A 22,616-nucleotide genomic window follows, 5' to 3' on the forward strand; every position below is an offset into this window, starting at 1 on the left:
GAAGATGGACCCCTTCCAGTATCCCGGGAAGAAAATGGGGCGAGATGTGAGCAGATATATGTTTGGTTTTAGGACTTGTGTTTCAGCCATGTTGGCACATCTCGTATTGATGTGGCTGGTCTGTTCCTCTTAAGGTGGTTGGCTGGATTTAGACATCAGGCATGACCACGGAGTCGTAGTTGAGTGTACATAGATGCTCTGCAAACCCAGCTTGATTAGCTTGAAACAACCACGTAAGGAAGCGTGTGAATCACACCATCGTTGGCAAAAATTTAGTTTTTATGAACGTACCCTCTATATTCTCATTACTTTCATCCACATGCTCTTCTTTCCCTGCGTAGGTCCTGTTCCCCCCAACAGTAGCTTCCAAGCATTCAGCAGTTTTCTGAGACGTCCTTGCTTGGAAACAAGAACTCCACCAGCTTGGTCTAAAGCAGGATGTGAATAACACTGCTGTAAGCACCTTGAGTGTTTGAATCAGCATTTGGCTCCCTCAAATCCCTTTACTTTAATCACAACAATTGATCTACAAATCAAGTTGAGGGAAGAGCTTGGGGATTGGTTCAGACCAACAGCTTCGGTAAATGTAGTGTTTCTCTAGCAAAGAATCAACACCACACACCACAGGTGCAATTATGATCAGGGCAGGATTCACTTCATTCAGTGCTGTCCTCCTGCCAGTTTGCAAGTCCATATATTAGCAGACAATTCAGACCAGAGGCCTGATAAGCACCTACCTTAAGTCTGTAGCTGCATTTGGGAGGAATCTTGGTTTCAGTTATTCTTTGTGAAAGTTGGGTATCAGCCTTGCTGTTGGTTAATTCTCCCCCATGGAAGTTTCTTTCTTTGATTTATCATAACTTAACTGACCAAAGTGATAAGTTTTGCTACCAAAGAAACCACATGTGATTCAGTGACTACACTGAGTTTAGTGGTTGGCAAACTTTGTTCTCTGGGGTGAAGACTTTTAAATAACTGTTGTAAGTATATTTTAATTATATCTGTTCTGGCACCGTCTAGCCAGAGGAAGCAATTTTTCAGGAGCCCATTTCATCTCCCTTGAAAGTTTTGGTTTTAATGTTGAAAAGCTTTTAAGAAGAGTAGCTTGGAGGGATGAACAGAGCAAAGCAGAAGCTGCAGGAGCGTATAAGCTGTTTATAAGCAGCACGTAAAGGCCTGTTTTTGTTCTCCAGCAGCAGGGCGTTATTAATATGTAACAGTTAATACCCTATATTGCTTCTCAGCTATTACTCATTAGTGGGAACATTGCATGATATTGAAAAAAAATGTGAATCATAGCAACTCAAAGATCTCATTTTCTCATCCCCCTCCCCTCCATGTTTCATTAATGTCCATGCTGGAAATGCAAAATATCTGATATTCTAACTGAATTTTTTTTTTTTTTTTTTGCGGTACGCGGGCCTCTCACTCTTGTGGCCTTTCCCGTTGCGGAGCACAGGCTGCAGACGTGCAGGCTCAGTGGCCATGGCTTACAGGCCCAGCCGCTCTGCGGCATGTGGGATCCTCCCGGACTGGGGCACGAACCTGTGTCCCCTGCATCGGCAGGTGGACTCTCAACCACTGCACCACCAGGGAAGCCCCTAACTGAATTTTTGTGCAAGTGAAAATATCAAATTGGGAAGGCGTGAACGTTATCTTGCACCACTCAAACCCAAGACAGCATTAAACAACAGACAGATTAGTACATCACCTTTCATTTTAAAACCAGTTGGCCCTCTGTATCCGTGGTTGGTTGAATCCGTGGATGTGGATCCTGTGAATACAGAGGGCTGACACTGGGGCTCGAGCATCTGTGGATTTTTGTATCCATAGTGGGTCCTGGAATCAATCACCCACAGATCCCGAGGGTTGACTATAATTGATTTCATGTTTTGATGGCATTAAGCTATGTAATCTAATAATACTTAGTTTTCAAGGATATTTGTCTTTATCTCTTCTATTGACTGATGTTAGGCTTGTAAGGTGTGAAATGCTTCTATTATGTTTCTAGTCAAGCTGTGTATGCATGAACCAATGACTCAACTACTCCACTGTGAAGTAGTCTCTGGCATCTTTTTTTTTAACATCTTTATTGTAGTATAATTGCTTTACAGTGGTGTGTTTCTGCTTTATACAAAGTGAATCAGCTATACATATATCCCCATATTTCCTCCCTCTTGCATCTCCCTCCCACCCTCCCTATCCCCCCCACCAGGTGGGCAAAAAGCACCGAGCTGATCTCCCTGTGCTATGCAGCTGCTTCCCACTAGCTATTTATTTTGCATCTGGTAGTGAATATATGTCCATGCCACTCTCTCACTTCATCCCAGCTTCCCCTTCCCCCTCCCCATATTCTCAAGTCCATTCTCTGTCTGTGTCTTTATTCCTGTCCTGCCCCTAGGTTCTTCAGAACCATTTTATTTTTTAGATTCCATATATATGTGTTAGCATATGGTATTTATTTTTCTCTTTCTGACTTACTTCACTCTGTATGATAGTCTCCGTGTCCATCCACCTCACTACAGATAACTCAATTTCGTTTCTTTTTATGGCTGAGTAATATTCCATTGTATATATGTGCCACTGAACTTCCCATTATACTACTCATCAAATCGTACTCACTGAGTGCCTCCACCTTGCCTACTAGGCTAGGAGCCTCTTGAGGGCTGGTGGTTATCCTCATGCTTAGTACAAAGCCCACATACTACAGCTGCTCAGTTAAAGGATTGGTGATTGATTGAATGCGTGCATATGAATGAAATTAAAGCAAATGATTGGGCAAGAGCATTGTGAAATTGACCAGATATTGTCTATGTTGGGGAGTGGAGATGGGTAAATATGACCTTCTAAAAATGGGTTAGTTAGGGCTTCCCCGGTGGCGCAGTGGTTGAGAGTCCGCCTGCTGATGCAGGGTACACGGGTTCATGCCCCGGTCCGGGAGGATCCCATATGCCACGGAGTGGCTGGGCCTGTGAGCCATGGCCGCTGAGCCTGCGCGTCCGGAGCCTGTGCTCTGCAACGGGAGAGGCCACAGGAGTGAGAGGCCTGCGTACCGCAAAAAAAAAAAAAAAAAAAAGGGTTAGTTAAAAATAAAACCAAAAACCCTATAATAGGGGTTTATAAAACTGTTATAAAAAGTGGTGGGGCCGGGGGAGTAGTGAGAAAGATCCCTTTAGTCATTTAGAGGACCACGATTCTTGGTGCCTCTGTGGGTGCTTTACCATAAGCTCGTCAGGGAACATGTGTGGGTGCTTTACCATAAGCTCGGTGACATCAGGGAACATGTCTGATTTGTGCACCGGTGCCTAGCACATTAGCTGGTATATGGTAGGTGCTCAGTAAATGTGATGTCTGACGACCAGAAGCAGGAAGACAGTCAGGCATGACAGTGCTCTGTGGAAAAGTTTACAGTGTTCACAAAATGTGATTACCAAGGCAGACAGAATAAGTCCGTCTGTATAGAGGGGCTTAGGGTCAGAAATAAATTCGAGGAACTCCATCACTTCTGGGCGCTGCCTGACAAAGGCTAAAAGCAAAAGTGCCCTCACTGGCTAGCCTGCAGCCTGCTTGTCCCCTAGATGTTGCTTTTGTGCTGATGGCTGCTTGCATTTAGGTGTCTGTACAAGAGATCTTAAGCTAAGGAGAGGAGAGCTCTCAAAAGCAGATCACAATGGGCTGAGCCCCAGGTAGCAGTGGCTGAGTGTTGTGATGGAGAGAGAAATGAACTCCCTTTGGGGGAAACCTCTCAAGTTACCCAGAACCAAAGCTTCACTGCAGCTGTCTTGGTTTTTGAAGTCTCTGTGCAAGGGCACACAGAAGACAAAAAGGAAGGGAAAAAGAAACGTTTAGTCACCTCTTTTCTCATTCAGAATTAAACAATTTGGATTAAATTACCCCCATTCTTACCATCATTAGAATCTATTTGAATGAATGTAGAATTCCCCTGAGCTTATGGGCTTCCTGCTTTGGTATGTTACCTATGAGCAAACACCATCTTGTGCTTTATTTGATGTCTTAACAAATAAAGCCTTGTGTTTGAGGGACTGACTCATGTTATTGATGCGATTTCCTTTCTCAACCTTGGCATTAAGTAAGTGTGGGAAACATGATTATTTGTTATAACTTGCATTCTACTTAATATTTAAAATTTGTTTTGTAAATATATATGTAGGTAAAATATGGATTTAAATACAAAAGAGACTGCAGTGGAATAATGCTTTCTTCTCAGCTGGTGAGAGAGACAGCTACTACTGGTGTTTTATGAGCATATTAATCCTCATTGGTAGATATAAATGTGTTGGTCTCACACAGCCAATTATAAACATGTTTTATGGGAAGTTCCCCCTCTTCATTTCTGCAGAGCCTCACTGATAAGGACATCATGGCATAGCTTACCTAAAGCACAGAGAGAACTAGATAAAGAGTCCCAGGGTGGGGTGAACTTGGAGATAAGGGCAGCCCATAAAGTTATCCTTCCTACAAGCCAAAGTCATCTTTGTTTTTATTTATTTTTATCTTTGGCCATGCCTCACAGCATGTGGGGTCTTAGTTCCCCGACCAGGGATTGAACCCGTGCCCCGTGCAGTGGGAGCTTGGAGGCCTAACCACTGGACTGCCAGGGAAATCCCCAAAGTCCTTTCCTTTTTTTTTTTTTTTTTTTTTTTTTTTGTTTGCGGTACACAGGCCTCTCACTGTTGTGGCCTCTCCCCTTGCGGAGCACAGGCTCCGGACGCGCAGGCTCAGCGGCCATGGCTCACGGGCCCAGCCGCTCCACAGCATGTGGGATCTTCCTGGACCGGGGCACAAACCTGTGTCCCCCACATCGGCAGGCGGACTCCCAACCACTGCACCACGAGGGAAGCCCCCCAAAGTCCTTTTTAATAGTCCTTTTTAATATAAAGACGAGGTACTGTTCAGATCTAAGCAGAATTGTCACATATGCGTGTGAGCAGGGACAAATTTGAGGACTGCCCTTACCAGCCTGGATCAAAGTGAAAGCTTCCTGAGCTTCAGTGCTCCTAACATTTAGTAACTACCCTTCTTTCACATATACGGTTGACCCTTGAACAATGTGAGGGTTAGGGGCGTCCCCCCTCCACACAGTCAAAAATCTCCACATAACGGATAGTCAGCCCTGGGCATCTGCGGGTTCAACTGACCACGACTTTTGTAGATTTGTAGTATTTACTATTGAAAAAATCTGCCTGTAAGTGGACCCTCGCAGTTCATACCCGTGTTGTTCAAGGGTCAGCTGTAGTATCAAGAACTCTATGAGGTAGATACCTCTCTTTTCATTTTTCTTTTTTTTTTTTTAACAGATGAGGAAACTGCTTAAATACCTTCTCAAAGTGGATCTGTAGGCCCTTCGCATATTACTTCGGAGTTTGGTAGATAGACAAAATGTCATGCCTTTCCCCAGAATGGCTTCATCAGAGCCTGCATTTTAACAGCATCCCCAGGTGATTTGCAGCAGTGCCCAAATTCACACAGCTTAATAACACGGCAAAGCCAGGACTCAAACAAAGGTATAGCTGGCATCAGAATCTGCCCTTGGGTGAAATGACATGCCCAAGATCAGAGTTGGCAAATGTCAGAGATAGAATTTGACCTCAGCTCAAGAATTTGTGTATTTCACTCTCTCTGTTAGAGTTGTGTTCTCTTATGCTACGCATTACTCTTAATAAGTTTCTCCATAAGTTTTTGTTAATTAGAATGCTTAAAGGCTGTGCTGGAAGTTTTCTTAATAGAAAGGGAGTTAGAATTTTAATTCCACTCCCACCCCTAGTGTCCATCCCTCTGAATCATCATTACAGAAGAGTGTATATTAAAAATGCCTCCTTGTTTGGTGCTATCTTAAGGTCTAAAGAAAGAGAGCGGGACAGTGAAAAGAACATTAAATATAGCTACCTGTCACATGCATGCTAGCTGTGTGCCTGGAAGAGTGTTCATCAATATTGAACACATACGACATAAATTCAAGAAACAATATTTCCTACTTTACAGTTTTATCTCCTGTGATTTTTAACACATGGAACCGTTGCCATGTTCGGCTGATCTTAATTAGCTTTAGTTCTCGAAGGATGGATAAGAGGCAGACAGATAACAAAGATATGAGGGTCTCCTAGGCTGGGGAGGGTATGAGGTCAAGTTTAGAGGGAGGTTGGGTCACATGTTCACAGGACTTTCTGGCTGGAAGGAAGCAATGGTTATTGATACATTCTCACTTAGTTCTGGTGTTACGACACTGTTGTTAAGGGCGCTGGTTGTGGACCCAGACACCTGAGTCAAAGCCTGAGTTAGCCATGACCAGCTGTGCGGCCTTGGGCAACTTACATAACCTTTCTGTTTTGACCTTTGTCATATGGAGAACTAACAGGAAGGTAGCACTGTAAGGGTGATTAAAAGAGCTGATATACATCCTTGCTTGGTCATTGCCTATCATAGATGATCTATCGATGCTAGCTGTTAGTTTTCAAGCCACCTTGGGAATACCAAGAAGTATTACATATAGTTGCTGTAAAACTATATAGCTAAGGACTCTGGTCATGGTGGTTTTGTGATGGCTCTTCCTCCCTCGCAGGAAAGCAGAATCCACCTTCCCCCACCATTCAGCAACCTGTTTCCATCCTCAGGTGCCCTCTGCAAATAGAGGAACAGCTAAGCAAACTCACCGAGGCCACTAGGAGATAAAAGAGTCATTGTGCTAGACTGGGTAAGGATGGGATTATATGAACGTATTCAGGATTCAATTACTTGGGAATGGTGGATATAAAGATGTCAGAAAATTAGGGGAATATTTAGAAGACAAAAAGGAAAATGGGTCCTAGTACCATTGAATGGCCAGAAGCTACTCTTCTAAGCTGGCTTGAAGAGACTAAATCAGCTGTTCAAAAAAATAATTTTAAAAAATCAATGAAAAAATTGAGAGTCCGAGTGGCATGTAACATTGGAAGCTCCAGAGAGAAGAAAAGCCAGCACTGAGAATCAGGCGTAAGTTGGGGCCCATTTGTGACCAGTTTGATGATGGGGGTGTAGACCATCAAGAAACCATTGGGAGGTTTGTGGTGAGGGTCTGTGCAAAAAATAAACTCAGATACTGGAGGATGCAATGAAGCAATTACAGTGGGTGAGGAGATTGCTGATACTGTCGTAAGCACATGAAACACATCATCATTAGTACAAAATTACCAGCATATTTAAGTTCCTCCAACTTTGCATTAGAGGTTGTCTAGATGACTTTATTTTAAAGCTAAGCATATTATCCCCATATGAGATAATGCATGTAAGTAAGAAAAGAGATTTTGCACAGTGGTTGGCTCTGACCCAGATCGCCTGGTCTCAAATGCTTCCTTTTCTGCTTCCTCTTAGGTGAACTGAGCAGGTAACTTAACCTCTCTGTGCTATTTCCTAACAGCCTGAAAGGATTGTTGTGATAATCAAATAAGCTAATATACTGACATGTTTCAAATAATACTTGACATTGAGACATTTGTTGTTAGATATTGTCATAATTATCAGTTAATATGCTTTCTGCTAACTTCGAGTGGTAGGAAAAAGCCCTGACTCAGATGATGTAAATTATAACAATATTATTACTCGATGCAACGTAAGTGATTAATTCAGCCATTCATTGAGGATGTCAGAAAACCAGGTACTTTGGAACATTATAATCCTCGTGAGTTAGCTGAATGTATACTCAGGCTGACTCCACTCATGTTAACAAGATAGCTGTAGCCGTTCCAGCCATCACATCCAGACACAACATTGTCTAGTAGAAGAAAGGTCCTTTCTATGTGAGTGTATCATTTTAAGTCTCAAAGTCCCCTAGCATACTGTCATTCACATCTTAATGGTCGAAATTGTTTCCCATGCCTATTACTGGTAAGGCAAATGGAATTGTTATCCTGATTGGCATAAAACTTTGCAGAGCCTTGCAAAGGAGAGTCGTAGATGGCTTTCCTCCTCCACTAGAGATGTAGGTAGAACTATTCAGCACTGGAGACAAAGAGTCTGAAGTTTGAAAATTTAAATAGTTTGCCTAAGGGACTTCCTTGGCAGTCCAGTGGTTAAGACTCCGAGCTTCCACTTCAGGGGGCACGGGTTCGATCCTAGTCGAGGAACTAAGATCCCGCATGCCTCACAGCTTAAAAAAAAAAAAAAAAAAAAAAAGCTTGCCTAAGGCCACACAGTTAGAAAATGATGGGCCAGTTGTTGATTCTAGAGCTCACAAAGTAAAGCTTATAACTTACAACCTAATTCAGAGACCTGTTTGCTTTGGGTAGGACTCCCATCTGTTGAGGAGTCTGAGAGTGCCAGTGAAGTCATTGCAGGGGATATTATCAGAGGGGGATTCGGAACAGGGCAGCTGTGGTCCAGCGCAGGCTAATGACTCTGTAGGCATTCAAGGACTGTGAGATGGAAGGGACCTGTGGATCCCGAGTGGGACAGGCATGATTTTGTGGATCAGCACTGTTGGAAGAGGGCTGTCAACCTCCAGGAGTAGGTGAGGGGCCGTATTGCTTTAACTGATTTATTTAATATTGTCCTGAGTTTTCAGAATCATGTTTGTCAGGTTGACCCATCCCTTTTGAAGGTGTTTTTGTAGGGCTGAGCCTTTTGGGCACCTCTCCATCAGGACCTCCCTTCCCATCAGCCCCTGTTGACAGACCTGCAGTGTGGGTGAAATGCCGCCTTTATCGGTGCCGTTAGAGGCAGCCTGTCCTTGTCTGTGTAATTAAGAATGACTTTGTGGACAAGGTTCTGGAGGACGGTGACAACACAGTTTGGCAGATGGAGACATTGTCGTGGGTCTCAGTTATTGATAAAACACAAATCGAGAAGAAAAATACGTAGGAACCTTTCTTTTGGAACTGAGTAGGTTGTAAGGGCTCTGGTTTGATGGAAAAATGCTGAAGTTGAAGTCAGAAGCCCTTGTTCTTGTCACTCACTGGTCCTGAGGTGGCAAATTGGGCACTAAAATGTTCTTAGTAAAATGAACTTGATAATGACATCTCCCAGGGCTGTTATAAGAAACCAGTGGGTTAACACAGGTGGGAATGGGGAATGCTTTAAAAACTTGAAACTTCCATCTGGAAACTTCTTGACACCCTGATACTCTGTTTCCTCACTGTGTGGACTCCAGTGCATTTGTAATGCAGTGACCTTGGAGGGTCGTTAGTTTGTTCTGTTTAAAGTTAATGGTTATTTTCAGATGCAGCTGGGAAGAGAAGTTGAAACTCTGACCTAGGTCTAGATCATTTCAGTTTTTAAAATTATCTTCATCTGCTTAGGGCCTGACATTCTGACTTGACCAGGGAGCACCAGGAGTTTTCTAATGAGAAAGATTGTCACTCACTGGACTCTGAAAAGAAATACAAAGACGGGGAGAGTTTCTACCGAACCACTGCCTTTGAGTCTTCTCTTGTAATGACTAAACAGGCAAATCAAGAGTGAGCCCTCCAAAAAGACAAATGGCACATTTTTTGAAGTCCTGCTGGGAAGTAGAAACTGGTTCTATGTCTTTTCCAACTTCCTCTCAAAAAGAGGATTTCAGAGCAGGAAGTGGCAGAAAACAAATTCTGATAGATTGCCAGGTGGCACCATGGCAGGAGCTGTGCCTCTCAGAATGGCAGCCAAGCACTAAGCCCCTTAATTACACACACTGGTGATAAGCTTAGGCTGAGCAGAGAGGGAGAGCGTTGGAAAAGAAAGATGTAGGGCTTTGTAGTCTAGAAATGAATCGGAGGTATATGGCAGAATTCTGCCACCTTCTGAAAATGAAATATAGCAGTATGCATGCCTCAGATTTGATTTTTGTAAGCATATTTTAACCCTTAAACAGTTTGAATGAATAATAGCTAATGTCTGAAATACAGAATTAGTTACTTAGATTCTTGCCACCGTTAAGGTAGATATCATCAACTCCATCTTAATAGGAGGAGGGTATGATGCCTCAGGAAGGCTAAGGGACTAAAACTGTGCAAGTTCAGGTGGTGTCTGGCTGATGACACATGCTCTTTCCTCCTATTTAATAATGTGTCGTAGGATAAAGGTCTATACGCAGAAATTACGTAGACACAGGGAAGTTGTGTAGGGTGGAGTGTGGGAGCAGGAGGGAGTAATCAATATCCCAGAAGGAGCACAGCTTCATTTCTTGTGGATTGATCAAGGAAAATATATCTCTTATTGCATCAAAGTAGTAGGAATAAGGGCAAGTGGCCTTCATGGGAAACAGGGTGATGCACCAGGGCCAAGAAGTGGGAAGGGAGGTCCAGGAAAGGGTACAGATGAGTAGGGCCCTGCTGTTAGAAAGGGAACACAGTGCCAAATATAGAGCCTGTGTAAAGTTCTGTAGCTTGGCTAGCTTGCTGGGGGAATTAAGAATTTTTAATTTAACTTATTTTTATTTTTTTTATAAGAGTATGGTTGGTTTACAATGTTGTGTTAGTTTCAGGTGTACAGCAAAGTGATTCAGTTATACATATGTTCATTCTTTTTGAGATTCTCTTCTCATACAGGTTATCACAACAGAGTATTCAGTCAGTAGAGTTCCCTGTGCTATACAGCAGGTCCATGTTGGTTATCTATCTTATATATAGTAGTGTGTGTAAGTTAATCCCAAGCTCCTGATGTATCCCCCGCCCCATGTTTCCCCTTTGGCAACCACAAGTTTGTTTTTCATATCTGTAAGTCTGTTTTCTGCTTTGCAAATAAGTTCATTTGTGCCATTTTTAAAACTTAGATTCCATGTATGAGTGATATCATATGATATTTGTCTTTATCTGACTTACTTCACTTAGTATGAAAATCTCTAGGTCCATCCATGTTGCTGCAAATGGTATTATTTCATTCTTTTTTATGGCTGAGTAATATTCCATTGTATATCAGGGAGGCAAATGTGGCTCTTGGAGACCCTGGGACATAGCACATGTTGAATTTCTTCCCTTGTATTCTTCCCCCACGCTGGATACTTTCCCCAACCTTTCTCATCAGCTCCTAAGTTGAAATAGGCATCACTGGTTGGGTGCTTGCATGTGTGCACACCTGTGACCAGTTAGCAGCTCCTGGCTCTGACTCCTTTAGGGAAAATAAAGCCTCATTGTTGAGACTGTGACAAGTAGCCTCTTACAACCTCTGCCCCGTGTGGTTGCCCGGAGCCCAAGAAACACCACCATAGCTTCACCAGTGAACTCAAACACAGACAGTTTGCCCAGCATCTTGGCTTGGCAAGCCAAGTCAGGTTGGCAGTCTATTAATTGGAACCCAGTTCCTTGTTTTTTTCAGGAGGTGATTTTTGCACTGTTCTTGGGTCTGTGTGGTTCACAGAGGTCCTGCAAAACTTCCTTCTGATCACCTGGCCTGCTCTTGGCACTCTCAAGGACTTAACAGGAATATTGATGTATACCAAAGATGATACGCATACATCAATGTCTGGTATTTATGTAATGTCACAATTAAATTATTAATTCATTCTTGACAGAGACAAATGTACAGTAAAATTTACCAATTGGGACTAATTGATAGAAAGGCCAATTATATAGTGAAGTCTCTATTCACTGGAATCTGACTAGCAAGACCTCAATTCATCAATTGTTGAGTCTTCATGTGTAAGAGAATTCACAACTCTTAGGAAAATCAAGCTTTCAGGGACTTTTCCTCTCAGAAGTGATTTCTAGATTATTCCTTAGGGTCAATATATGAGCAGCGCCTCTTTCACTGAACTCTGATCTTTCTCAGTAACCAGGCTTCATGAGGTGCTGTAAAACCCTGAGATGCCAAGAAAATAGATGAGTCTTGTATAATTCTAATTGACATGATTTCTGGCTAATTCTCATTGTCCCAGTGTGAAGAATGATGATCATAACAATAACAAAAACAACACTGATTTCAATATCCTGAATACAATAATAAGCATTTTGTATGGTTTAAATTCTAGTTTTCACAACCACCGTAGGGAGGAAGTTCTAAGTTTAGCCCTATTTTGCATATAAGAAAATGGAGGTTTAGGTGTTAAATAAATTACTGAAGGTCTCACAGTGATATGGGGTTACCTGAATCCAGGCTCTCTGACTCCAGAGCTGATTAAGCTTAACCACTGCCAGAATCTTCTGGGCCTCTGACTCTTAGAAGGAAAAGGAGACTGAGAGGCAATGATTGCCTCCTCATCTGATGTGCTTTGGCAGAAGATGGACAATATGTTGATAGAAGTTCAAGCATCTGAAGGATGTTGAGATAAGGTTATATTTAAATTTTATTCCAACTCTGAGATGCTATAATTCTAACCAGAAAACACACACGACCAGAACACCTCACCCCCATACAATCTCAACTATTATCTATGTACTACGGTAAGGCAAGTTACAAACATAAAACATAAATTAAAAAGACATTTGATAACTTTCTCAATTCATAGCCATGCAAATAGAGTTGAATTCTCTGAATAGATTACTAAGTGGATTTACTTAGCCCTCATGTAGAATGGAGGCTTCTGAACTCCTTGAAAGATAGGAGTTTTTAAACTAGTTTCAACAGTTTCTTCCTCCAGTCTTATTTACATTTTTAAAATTTACTTGGCAAACTCTCCTGTTATAGAAAATTTAGAGGTGTATCTGTATAAAGAATCATCATTTCTAATTAGGGTATAAATTAGGGATACTCTTCTGCAGAATGTGTATGTCTACTAAGTTATTGAATGTGAGAACAGATTACGGATGTGTTTGCACTGTATCTCAATTCACCATGTATTCTGAGGACTCGTTACTCAAAGACACAGAAAAAAATGAATAAGGGAAGGAAGTCTGTCTCTCCACATATTAAAATATTAAAAGAGTAATCGGGTCTGAGGTCACTTCATTAGTTACCTGGCTGCATTAACCTTGGTTCTTAGAAAGTTTTACCATTATCTATTTTAAAAAACTAATTGAATTTACTAAGAACTTAAATTACATTTCTTCCCTTGCAATTTATGCAGTAGGATTCTTATAATCTGACAAAGAGCAATTTCTTGAACTTTGGAGGGTATTACAATTTTTTTTTAATTTAATTTTTTATACAGCAGGTTCTTTTTGGGGGGGTGTTATTCAAACAGAAAGTCACAAAAATTATAATCATCCTCATCAGTTCACTCAGTCCCATGTAAGCAGGTTCTTATTAGTTATCCATTTTATACATATCAGTGTATACATGTCAATCCCAATCTCCCACTTCATCCCACCACCAACACCCCCCCACCGCTTTCCCTCCTTGGTGTCTGTACGTTCTCTACATCTGTGTCTCTATTTTTGCCTTGCAAACCGGTACATCTGTACCATTTTTCTAGATTCCACATATATACATTAATATATGATATTTGTTTTTCTCTTTCTGACTTGCTTCACTCTGTATGATAGTCTTCTAGGTCCATCCACGTCTCTACAAATGACCCAATTTTGTTCCTTTTTATGGTTGAGTAATATTCCATTCTATATATGTACCACATCTTCTTTATCCATTTGTCTGTTGATGGTCATTTAGATATTACAATCTTGAGGAGAAACACTGGCAAATTATTTTAGTTTCTTTCTTACAGTGACTCATTTAAGGTAAGGACTGTCAACCTTTTTCACCCTTTGTTGTCTTCCACTTCACAAACCTGGATGATTAAGAACTACTGTTTTTTCTTAGTACCTGCTTTTCCCCATATTTCCCTTTATCATTCAGGATAGAATAGCTTTCTAGAGCTGTTTGGAAATCATCCTTAGCATCCTTAGCAGATCCTTATATCAACTTTCATGACTCAATAAGAAGAACGTATAAGGTTTGCCTTACTGAGCCAGAGTCTCGTCTAGGTGCTTGGGATTTGCCAGTGACCTAGAGACAGGTCCCTGTCTTTGTGTACCTGACATCCTAGTAGAGAAGCAGGGACTAGACTATGCTTTATAAATAAGAAAAGTGATCTAGAAACTTAGAAGGTGAAAATACTACGGAAAAAGAAAAAGTCAGCCCATGAGGGAGTGAAGAGGGACATGGCTTTCAGGATTGAACAGGGTCATCAGGGTCGGCATCAGAGAAAAGGTAACATCTGAGCCGATGTAAAGAAAGTGACTAGCTGCCATCTTGCGTCCCCGCGTGTGTGTGCCTTAGCTCAGCTGGTCTGCCCGAGACCCCCTAAGCGCCAACCCTAGTCCCCCGCGTGGCCCCATTTCCGCTCCAACATAGTACAAAAAGGCTCTGTACGCTGGCATGGGAGGAGGATGGGAACGGGGGCAGGAGGTGCCCGGAAGGAGCGAGGCAGGGAGGGACAGGGCAGGAGAGGAAGATGATGATACGGACAGGCGCACCCACTCAGGCTGACTCTCGGGGTCGAGGTCGGGCCAGGGGTGGCCGCCCTGGGAGCCAGGCGATGCCATCTCTTGTCTCTCCTTCCACCTCGCGGCAGAACCCGAGGACAGGAGCCTCAGAGGAAAGAAACAAACGATCACGCACCAGGAGAAACTCGCCCAACTGCAGGCACAAGTGCGCATGGGTGGGAAAGGAACGGCTCGCAGAAAGAAGGTGGTTCATAGAACAGCCACAGCAGAGGACAGGAAACTTCAGTTCTCTTTAAAGAAGTTAGGGGTAAACGATATCTCTGGTATTGAAGGGGTGCATATGTTCACAAACCAAGGAACAGTGATCCACTTGATCAGCCCTAAAGTTCAGGCATCTCTGGCAGCAAACACTTTCACCCTCACAGGCCATGCTGAGACAAAGCAGCTGACAGAAATGCTACCCAGCATCTTAAACCAGCTTGGCGCAGACAGTCTGACCAGTTTAAGGAGACTGGCTGGAGCTCTGCCCAAACAGTCTCTGGATGGAAAGGCACCACTTGCTATTGGGAGGAGGAGGTTGATGAAGTTCCAGATCTCGTGGAGAATTTTGATGAGGCTTCCAAGAACGAAGCAGACAATTGAGTCAGCTTGTGAAGAGGATAAATCTTGAAGTCACTGGGAGCTGCTATTTTATATTGTGACTGCTTTTTAAAAATTTTGTTTACGGATCTGATAAAATCTAGATCTCTAATATTTTTAAGCCCAAGCCCCTGGACACTGCAGTTCTTTCCAGTTTTTGCTTGTATACAATTCATTCTTTGCCACTAATTAAAATGAAGAAGCCTGGGAATAAAGTTTGAAACAAAGGTTAATAAAGTTCTTTGCCTAGTTTAAAAAAAAAAGGGAGGGGGGGAGTGAGATCATGACTCCTCTGTCTGGAAATGCCAAAGGTTCGTAATCTCGCTCAGACTCAAACCCCAAAGTCCAGGGACCTAAAAGGGGCTGCATGTGTGCTGTCCCCATCCCTTCCTTATTCTCATCTCATCTCCTCTCTACCCTTTGCCACCTCCCCACCCTCCCCCGTACACAACTCTCTCCACATTTGCTTCCTATGGTTTCTCTAGTATTAAAGGCACACTCTCACCTCAGGACCTTTGCATGTACTATTCCCTGTGCTTGAAATGTTCTTTCCTAAATCTGCATTGCCTTCTTACCTCCTTTGCCATCCTAAGCCCTTCTAGCCGCACCGTCATCAATTGTAATTCCCTCTTTACCCAACAGTCTCTTCCCTGCTCTATTTTTTCTAAAGAACTTTGTCATCATCTAATATGCTATATATTTTTAAATATGTTGAAAATGTGTATATTATCTGTCTCTCCCTGCCCTAAAAACGTCAACTACTTGAAGGGGGAGGGGTTTTGTCTCCTGTTACTCAGTATTTCACTCCTAGCACGGTGCATGAAGCAGAGAAGGCATCAAAGAAATTGTCCTTGAGCCACTGAATGGTATTGTGTATAATGGTTACTTACCTGTTAAATAGGTTCTTTTAAAACCTCTGGAAAGAGTTTGCGTTTTAAAACTAAATAATGCATGCAACTGGTCATTTTGTTCACGTCATTCACTTAACATTTTTAAGCATTGCAAAAATACACTTCACAGACGGATTGCGTAAAATTCCATTTGAGGAAATTGGAATCAATTGCTTATTACAAACACAAGCCACATAAATAAGAAATCTATCGGTGAAAAGGGTGTGGGGGTAGGAAGAGCCTCCAAATTAAAGAAAGTAGATTGAATTAATTTGTTCAGTATTAATTTGTTCAGTATGGTGTTTCAGTAGAACCCTCATTCCCCACCTATCCTTCAGCTGGATCCATCGTGCATCTCAGCAGCCAGGTGACCTAAGAAGTGTAAGCCCCACACAGGAAAGAATGGTTGAACAGTTCATGTGCAAAACTGAGGACCTAGAGTGCTGGTGTGCAATCCTCTCTCCATCATTAACATGCTGCAGACCCTTTTAGCTTCCCCTGCCATCACCTACCCACCTGCCAAGCTCTTACACAGAGAGTGAGCAAACGAGGGCTTTCGAGAGAAACCTTGAAGAGACATTATCAGGACACCAGAGTGATCCAGCTCTGCATCACAGAGCAGATGGAACTTGTTGCAACCAACCAAGAAGAGTCAAACCCGACATCCATTTCCGGGCTGGCTTGTGCGCAGCATCCTAATCTGAGCAGATAAGCTCCCGTCGCTGGGTTAGTGCTAGAAAATGGTCTTTTGGTTTTTGCATCCCAACCTGGGAGATGCTACTAACCAAGTACAGCTTTCAACGTGCCTTTACTTTATTTGAATGTAACATTTCTTTGGCTTTAAAAGTCTGAAAGTACTTTCTTCTTTAGTGGCCATTCAAACACAAAGCGAAATCAACATTTTAACCTTCAGATAAGCAAGGAGTTCCTTTACAGTTCGAGGTTTGGAGGACACTGCTTTTGTGTGAGAATACTTGAAATTTCCACAAGTTATTGCACATTCATTCCTGGAGTTTTCATTGCAGAAAATTGCCAGAAGGAATGGATTTTGTCTTCTTCGGCTGGCAGAACAATTTTCCACCCATCGCCCAAATATTTGATGAGAGGGATTATGTTGCCGGATCTGAAAGTTTATACTGTGGATCCTTCAGAAGTGAGAAGGTCTAATGAAACTAGTACCCTGATATCAGAGCCCAGCTTGCTAAAGCGTCTGTGAAGTTGTGGATGGATTTCTGATGGTTAGAGCAATTTCTGAAAGACTAGCTTCAATGATGCACATACACACACACTCTCAGCTTGCTGCATGGCAAATGATGTTTTTCTTTTTCTTTTTTTTTTTTTGCTGTAACAATATTCTTGTATTCAGCAAAACTCTTGTGTGGCCTTGCCAAAGATCTGAATTAATTGCCTGAAATTATTGTTGTTCATCTTCCCGGTAAATGGAACCAAAAAGAAGTACCGGTCCGTGGGTACAGATGAAGTTGTCATTTGATTTCAGGTTCGAGAAATGTATTGTCTCCGTTGAGTTTTACACTCCTCTGTTGTTGGTTAGGTATATTCAGCATATTAGTACAATCAGCAGAAACAGATTTCAAAATTCCGTGTGTAATGGCAGCAACCTTTTAAGCTGTCAGAATAAATATAAAACTGTTTTTCCCTTGTTTCTTCAAACACTTTATGGACTTCATAAGTAATATTGCTGCTGTCAGAAGAATTTTTCTGGAGCATAGATTTTACTGTGCCATGTCAGGACTCCACAGTTGCCACAGAGGGAAGGCTAAAATTCTTGGGCTGGCATTCCTGTCCCTGGATAATGAGGCTCTGACTTAGCTATTTTAACTTATTTTTCATTTTCCCATGTACCTTACCAAGTGAGTGAAACTGAACTATTATTTCCTACGCATTCTTTGTAGATTTCCTAATCCCCATACTTTTGTTTGTGCTGTTTCTCATCTTTCTTTATCAAATTCAAATTTTACCTACCCCTCGTTACCTAACTCAAATTCTACTCTCCCTAAAAAGCCTCCCCAAAACTATGCAGCTGGAGATATTACTTTCTGAACTCAGACCACTTCATAGACATGGTTTATGAAATCTTTCCGTTTTTTTATTCCGATCAGTTGCATACAAATCTCGAATAAGATAGATTCCATCGTTAAACGCATTTTGTCGTGTTGTTAACGTGAGCATAATAGCCTTGCTCCAAACGGAATTGCGTGTTTCTCTTCTGAAAGTCTGATCCGGTTTGTACTGGATATTGGTACAGTTGACGCCTGAATCACACAGGTTTGAACTGTGTGTGTCCACTTATATGCAAATTTTTTTTCGATATTAAATACTGTAGTGCCACATGATCTGTGGTTGTCTGAGTTGGCAGATGCAGAAACTGCAGATACAGAGGCAGTGCTTCAGTGGGGGGCAGACACAAATGATATCTGGATTTTCGATTTCACAGAGAGTGGGCGCCCCTAGCCCCCATGTTGTTCAGGGTTCAGCTGTACCTCTCACAGCTCATTAGTGTCAGCTGGCTGGTCGTTTGGCATTTTGCCACCCCAACAGAGCTTCACCAATCTGCAAAAAGCCACTGTGTTGATCATAACCTTTCCCATATGATATTTTCAACTGATGGGAACAACAGCATTCACACCAGGAACACCCGAGACAGAACCGAAAAGCTGATCGTAAATCAACCCTTCAGCTCTCTTCCTCGCTCTGTGTCTGCTGCGCCCCCACCCCGCAGATGCACCTACCCAGACCTTCCCCTTCAGGCTCAGCCCCTGCAGGGGCTGCTTCCTCCTCCCTCTATCTGGGCACAAGTCCTTGAGGATAACTTTGTGCATCCCAAGAAGAGCTGTGCCATCCTGTGTAAGCGGCGGTGTGCAAGTGTATAAGGAGTCCGAGGTCGGACATGCCACGTCTTTTTCGAGTATTAATTTTACTTGAAAATAGGAGGTCATTATTTTTTTTTTGCTTTGGTTTTATTCACGAGATGTATTATAAAGCAAAACTCAAAATTTGGCTGAATTTTACGATGCAGTAGATACCGGAGAGATGTCTTGTTCGTGGTCCTGCTGTTATTTTCGCCGACTCTCTTTAGAGATCTACATTCTTTCTTCTCTGCCAGCAGGATGATTTCAGTACAATAATTGAAAACTTTGATGTCGTCTAGCCTCTTTAGTTGACTGATTTTTGTCTCCTCTCTTTGCCTTATTTTCTTTTTTAAAAAAATTTCTTTTTGGCTGTGTTGGGTCTTCGTTGCTGAGCGCGGGCTTTCTCTAGTTGCGGCCAGCGAGCTGGGATTCTCTTTGTTGCAGTGCGCGGGCTTCTCTTGTTGTGGAGCACGGGCTCTAGGTGTGCAGGCTTCATTAGTTGTGGCTCGTGGGCTTAACTGCTCCACGGCACATAGGATCTTCCCGGAACCACGTTGGCAGGTGGATTCTTAACCACTGTGCCACCAGGCAAGTCCCTTTGCCTTATTTTCTAACATTTTTCTTCTCCCCCAAACCAACGGTTCTGTCCCAACTTCATAAATGTGCCTACCTTTAACTTCTCTGTTTGAGGCAGCCAGAAGGCTAGTAGAACGTCTAGATTGTCATGCAGTTTGGATCAAAGAATTTGGGACCCAGATTTATGGATGGAAAAGAGTGGAAAAGGTAGGACCTGGTTCTTGCTGGTGTCATGGCAGTTCTGTAATAAAGCAGATCTTAACATGGGGGACAATAGGCTATTTTTTTGTTTCCATTCTCTTTTAAAGAGAGGGAAGTAAGATCGGGAAGGTACACTTACTTGTTTGTGTGTGGATCTGTGCTTTTCTGCAGCTGGGAGAGATTAAGAGAGGGGCTACCATCCGCTGAATTTTTAACCTAGGGTCCTAGGATGCTGTAGATTTGTAGAGCAATTGGGGGTGTGTACTACTTTCAACAGTTCACAAATCATAATGAAAGTGTGCCTTTACTCACAATGCGTTTTTCTGCTTTTGGCTGGAATTTTTGAAATTTGCTAGAATTATATTGGTAATGATGGATTAATCAGAGAGTCTGACTGTTGTCTCTGAGAATTTTTAAAAATACAGAAAAAACAAATACTTGTATACCCATCTTTCACCCTGCTGTTTCTTAATTATTTATTAATCATAAGTAGTAGTATTTTCCATATCAGCTTGATAGATTTTTAGCAAGAGAAATAAGTAGTATGGATAAAATTAAAGTGCTTTTTCTTCCAAACCCCTTTCCGTCTCTTTTCCCTTCACCATCTTCCCAAGAGCAGCTTCTCTCAATAATTTAATAGCCTTCTATTTTATGTTCATATTTTAGCATACATTTATATACTTGTGAGTACATAATTTTCATTGCATTGCTTTATGACTATAATTTATAAAAATTTACAGAAATGGAATCCTACAGAATATATCCTTCTGTAACATGTTTCATTCTTTTTTCCTCCCATTTAACTTAAATTGAGATTTATCCATGTTGGTAGATCGATTGGTGGTCCCTGCTGACTACAGTATAGTAGTTTATTCCATGAATACATAAATACGCCTTATTTGATTTGTTCTACTCTCATTAGATATATATATATTTTTTTCTCTAGAAAGCATCTAGAACATACTTAATGTGTGCTTATCTGGGCTCATGTCCTGATGGAAATTTCTATATTTCTTTAATTACTAAAAAGCAGTGGGGGAAATTATTTAACAGATGTCGTTTGCTAGGCAGAATCCTTTAAATCATGGACTCCAAAGGAAGAACTAGTCAAAGGATTTGGATGCCACTGATGTAATGCACCTCTCTGCCCATGAACAGGGCTCAATTTAAGTCCTTTTACAGATTTTCTCTCTACTCTACCCTTTGAAAAAATACCAGAGTATGGGTCCACAAATCCCTTTGGTTACATATTTTAGTTTCTCCGAACACTAGAGTTCAGAAGTTTTTCGTAGCATTTGACCTAAATTCCTACTTCTGTCACTGAAGCCCCGTGGCCTCTTGCTTTCTCCAGAAGTACTGAAGACCAGGTACTTAACTCCAGTCTTAAAATAACCCTTTCTATCCCAATATGCTGATGTGAAGTTCTTTTTTCCCTTAGCCTGCAGGAATGCGGTCTCTTTAAATCCTTCTCCTAGGATTTCTTCCCCTAGATCATTTGGGTAGTTCTAATGCAGGCCTTTTTTAGATTTATTTATATCTTTAGTTTTATAGTGCTTAAAGCTAAAAAAAAAAAAAAAAAAAAATCTTATGATGGCCGTGAACAGGACTGATAGGATCACCTCATAGCTTTTATATGTGACTTCTGTGTTTATACTTATGTATACATGTATATGTATTTGTCTCCTTATTCAGGAAATGATATATTGTGTTCCTTCTGCTTAGCAAGCCTTACACATTTACAACACACATACACTCACACTCACACACACACATACTCTCATAGTATTGCATGGCTAGATTATACTTAGCATGTGGCCTATTAGGTTGGCCAGTTATGCCTTTTGATACATTGCACAAAGACAGTTGTTACAGTTTTTACTATTTAGGCATTTTAGTTGATTAAAAAAAAGGGGGGGTGACTAGAGCATGCCAGAAAATGTGTAAAGAAAATTCATAGCAGGATTGTTTTCAATAGCAAAACAAAACAAAGTAACATGGCCATTAACAGGAGAATGGATAAGTAATAGTCACACAATGAAATACTTCAATGAAATGTATGAACCTCAACCACATACGTTGGCAATGATGAATTTTAAAAACAACGTTGAGGGCAAAAAGCAATCAGAAGAATAAGAATGGCCAATAAACATGAAAAGTGGCCAGAAGCATTAGCCGTTAGGGAACTACACATCACAACCATGAGAAACTACTTCATATTAACACTAGGATGCCTGTATTCAAAAAGAAAGATAATAACAAAGCTGTATTCAATAACAAAGATAATAAGAGGATATGGGGAAATTTGAGTCTTTATACATTGTTGGTAGAAACGTAAAATTATACAGCCATTGTGGAAAAGAGTTGGTTGTTCAGAGTTAAGCGTAGGGTAACCATACAACCCACCAATTTTACTCCTAGATATACCTGAAAGAAATGAGAACATATGTCCGTGCAAAATCTTGTTTATAAACGTCCATAGCAACATTATTTACAGTATGAAAATGTCCCAGATATCCATCAACTGATGAATGGATAAACTATGGTTTATCCATGCAATGGAATATTCCTTGATAATAAGGAAGGAAGTCTAGAGGTACGCTACATGGATGAACCTTCCACGCAACACAAACGATCACATACTGTATACTTCAATTTATGTAAAATGTCCAGAATAGGCAAATTTAGAGAGAGAAAAATTGGATTAATGATTGCCAGGAGCTGGGGTCAGGGGAAGAGGAGGAGTAGCTGTTAATGGGTATAAGATTTCTTTTGGGGGGGGTGATAAAAATAGTCCAAGCTTAGATTGTAGTCATAGTTACACAAATCTGTGATTTTACTGAGACCACTGAATTGTATACTTCAAGTGGTGAATTTTATGGAAGGGGAATTCTATCTCAAAGTTTTTTTTTAATCAGAAGAATGAGTGTACGCTTCCAATTTTTATAAAGTTCGAAACCAGTCAACTAAACAATATGTTGTCTAGGGTTGTATACCCATATGGTAAAAACATAAACAGAAAGGGGGAAATTATCTGAAAAAAGAAAGGTAAAAAACCAACAGCACAGAATGGCGGTTGTTAGCACTGAGTTTCACATGGTATCACAGCAGAAAATTACAGAGCCATGGTGTTGGGAATATTCTGTTTTCTTAGG

General features: G+C 41.5%; 1 protein-coding gene and 1 pseudogene across 2 annotated transcripts in view; both read left to right on the forward strand.

Moving 5' to 3' along the window:
* Window positions 1–22,616, forward strand: part of UNC5D (unc-5 netrin receptor D) — a 620,692-nt gene that overhangs the window by 300,021 nt on the left and 298,055 nt on the right. The gene's annotated exons all lie outside the window — the stretch shown is intronic.
* LOC132481370 (transcription factor BTF3-like) lies at window positions 14,300–14,930 on the forward strand (annotated as a pseudogene).

The sequence above is a fragment of the Mesoplodon densirostris genome, chromosome 20 (assembly GCF_025265405.1).
Source record: "Mesoplodon densirostris isolate mMesDen1 chromosome 20, mMesDen1 primary haplotype, whole genome shotgun sequence".
NCBI classification, from domain to species: Eukaryota; Metazoa; Chordata; class Mammalia; order Artiodactyla; family Ziphiidae; genus Mesoplodon; species Mesoplodon densirostris.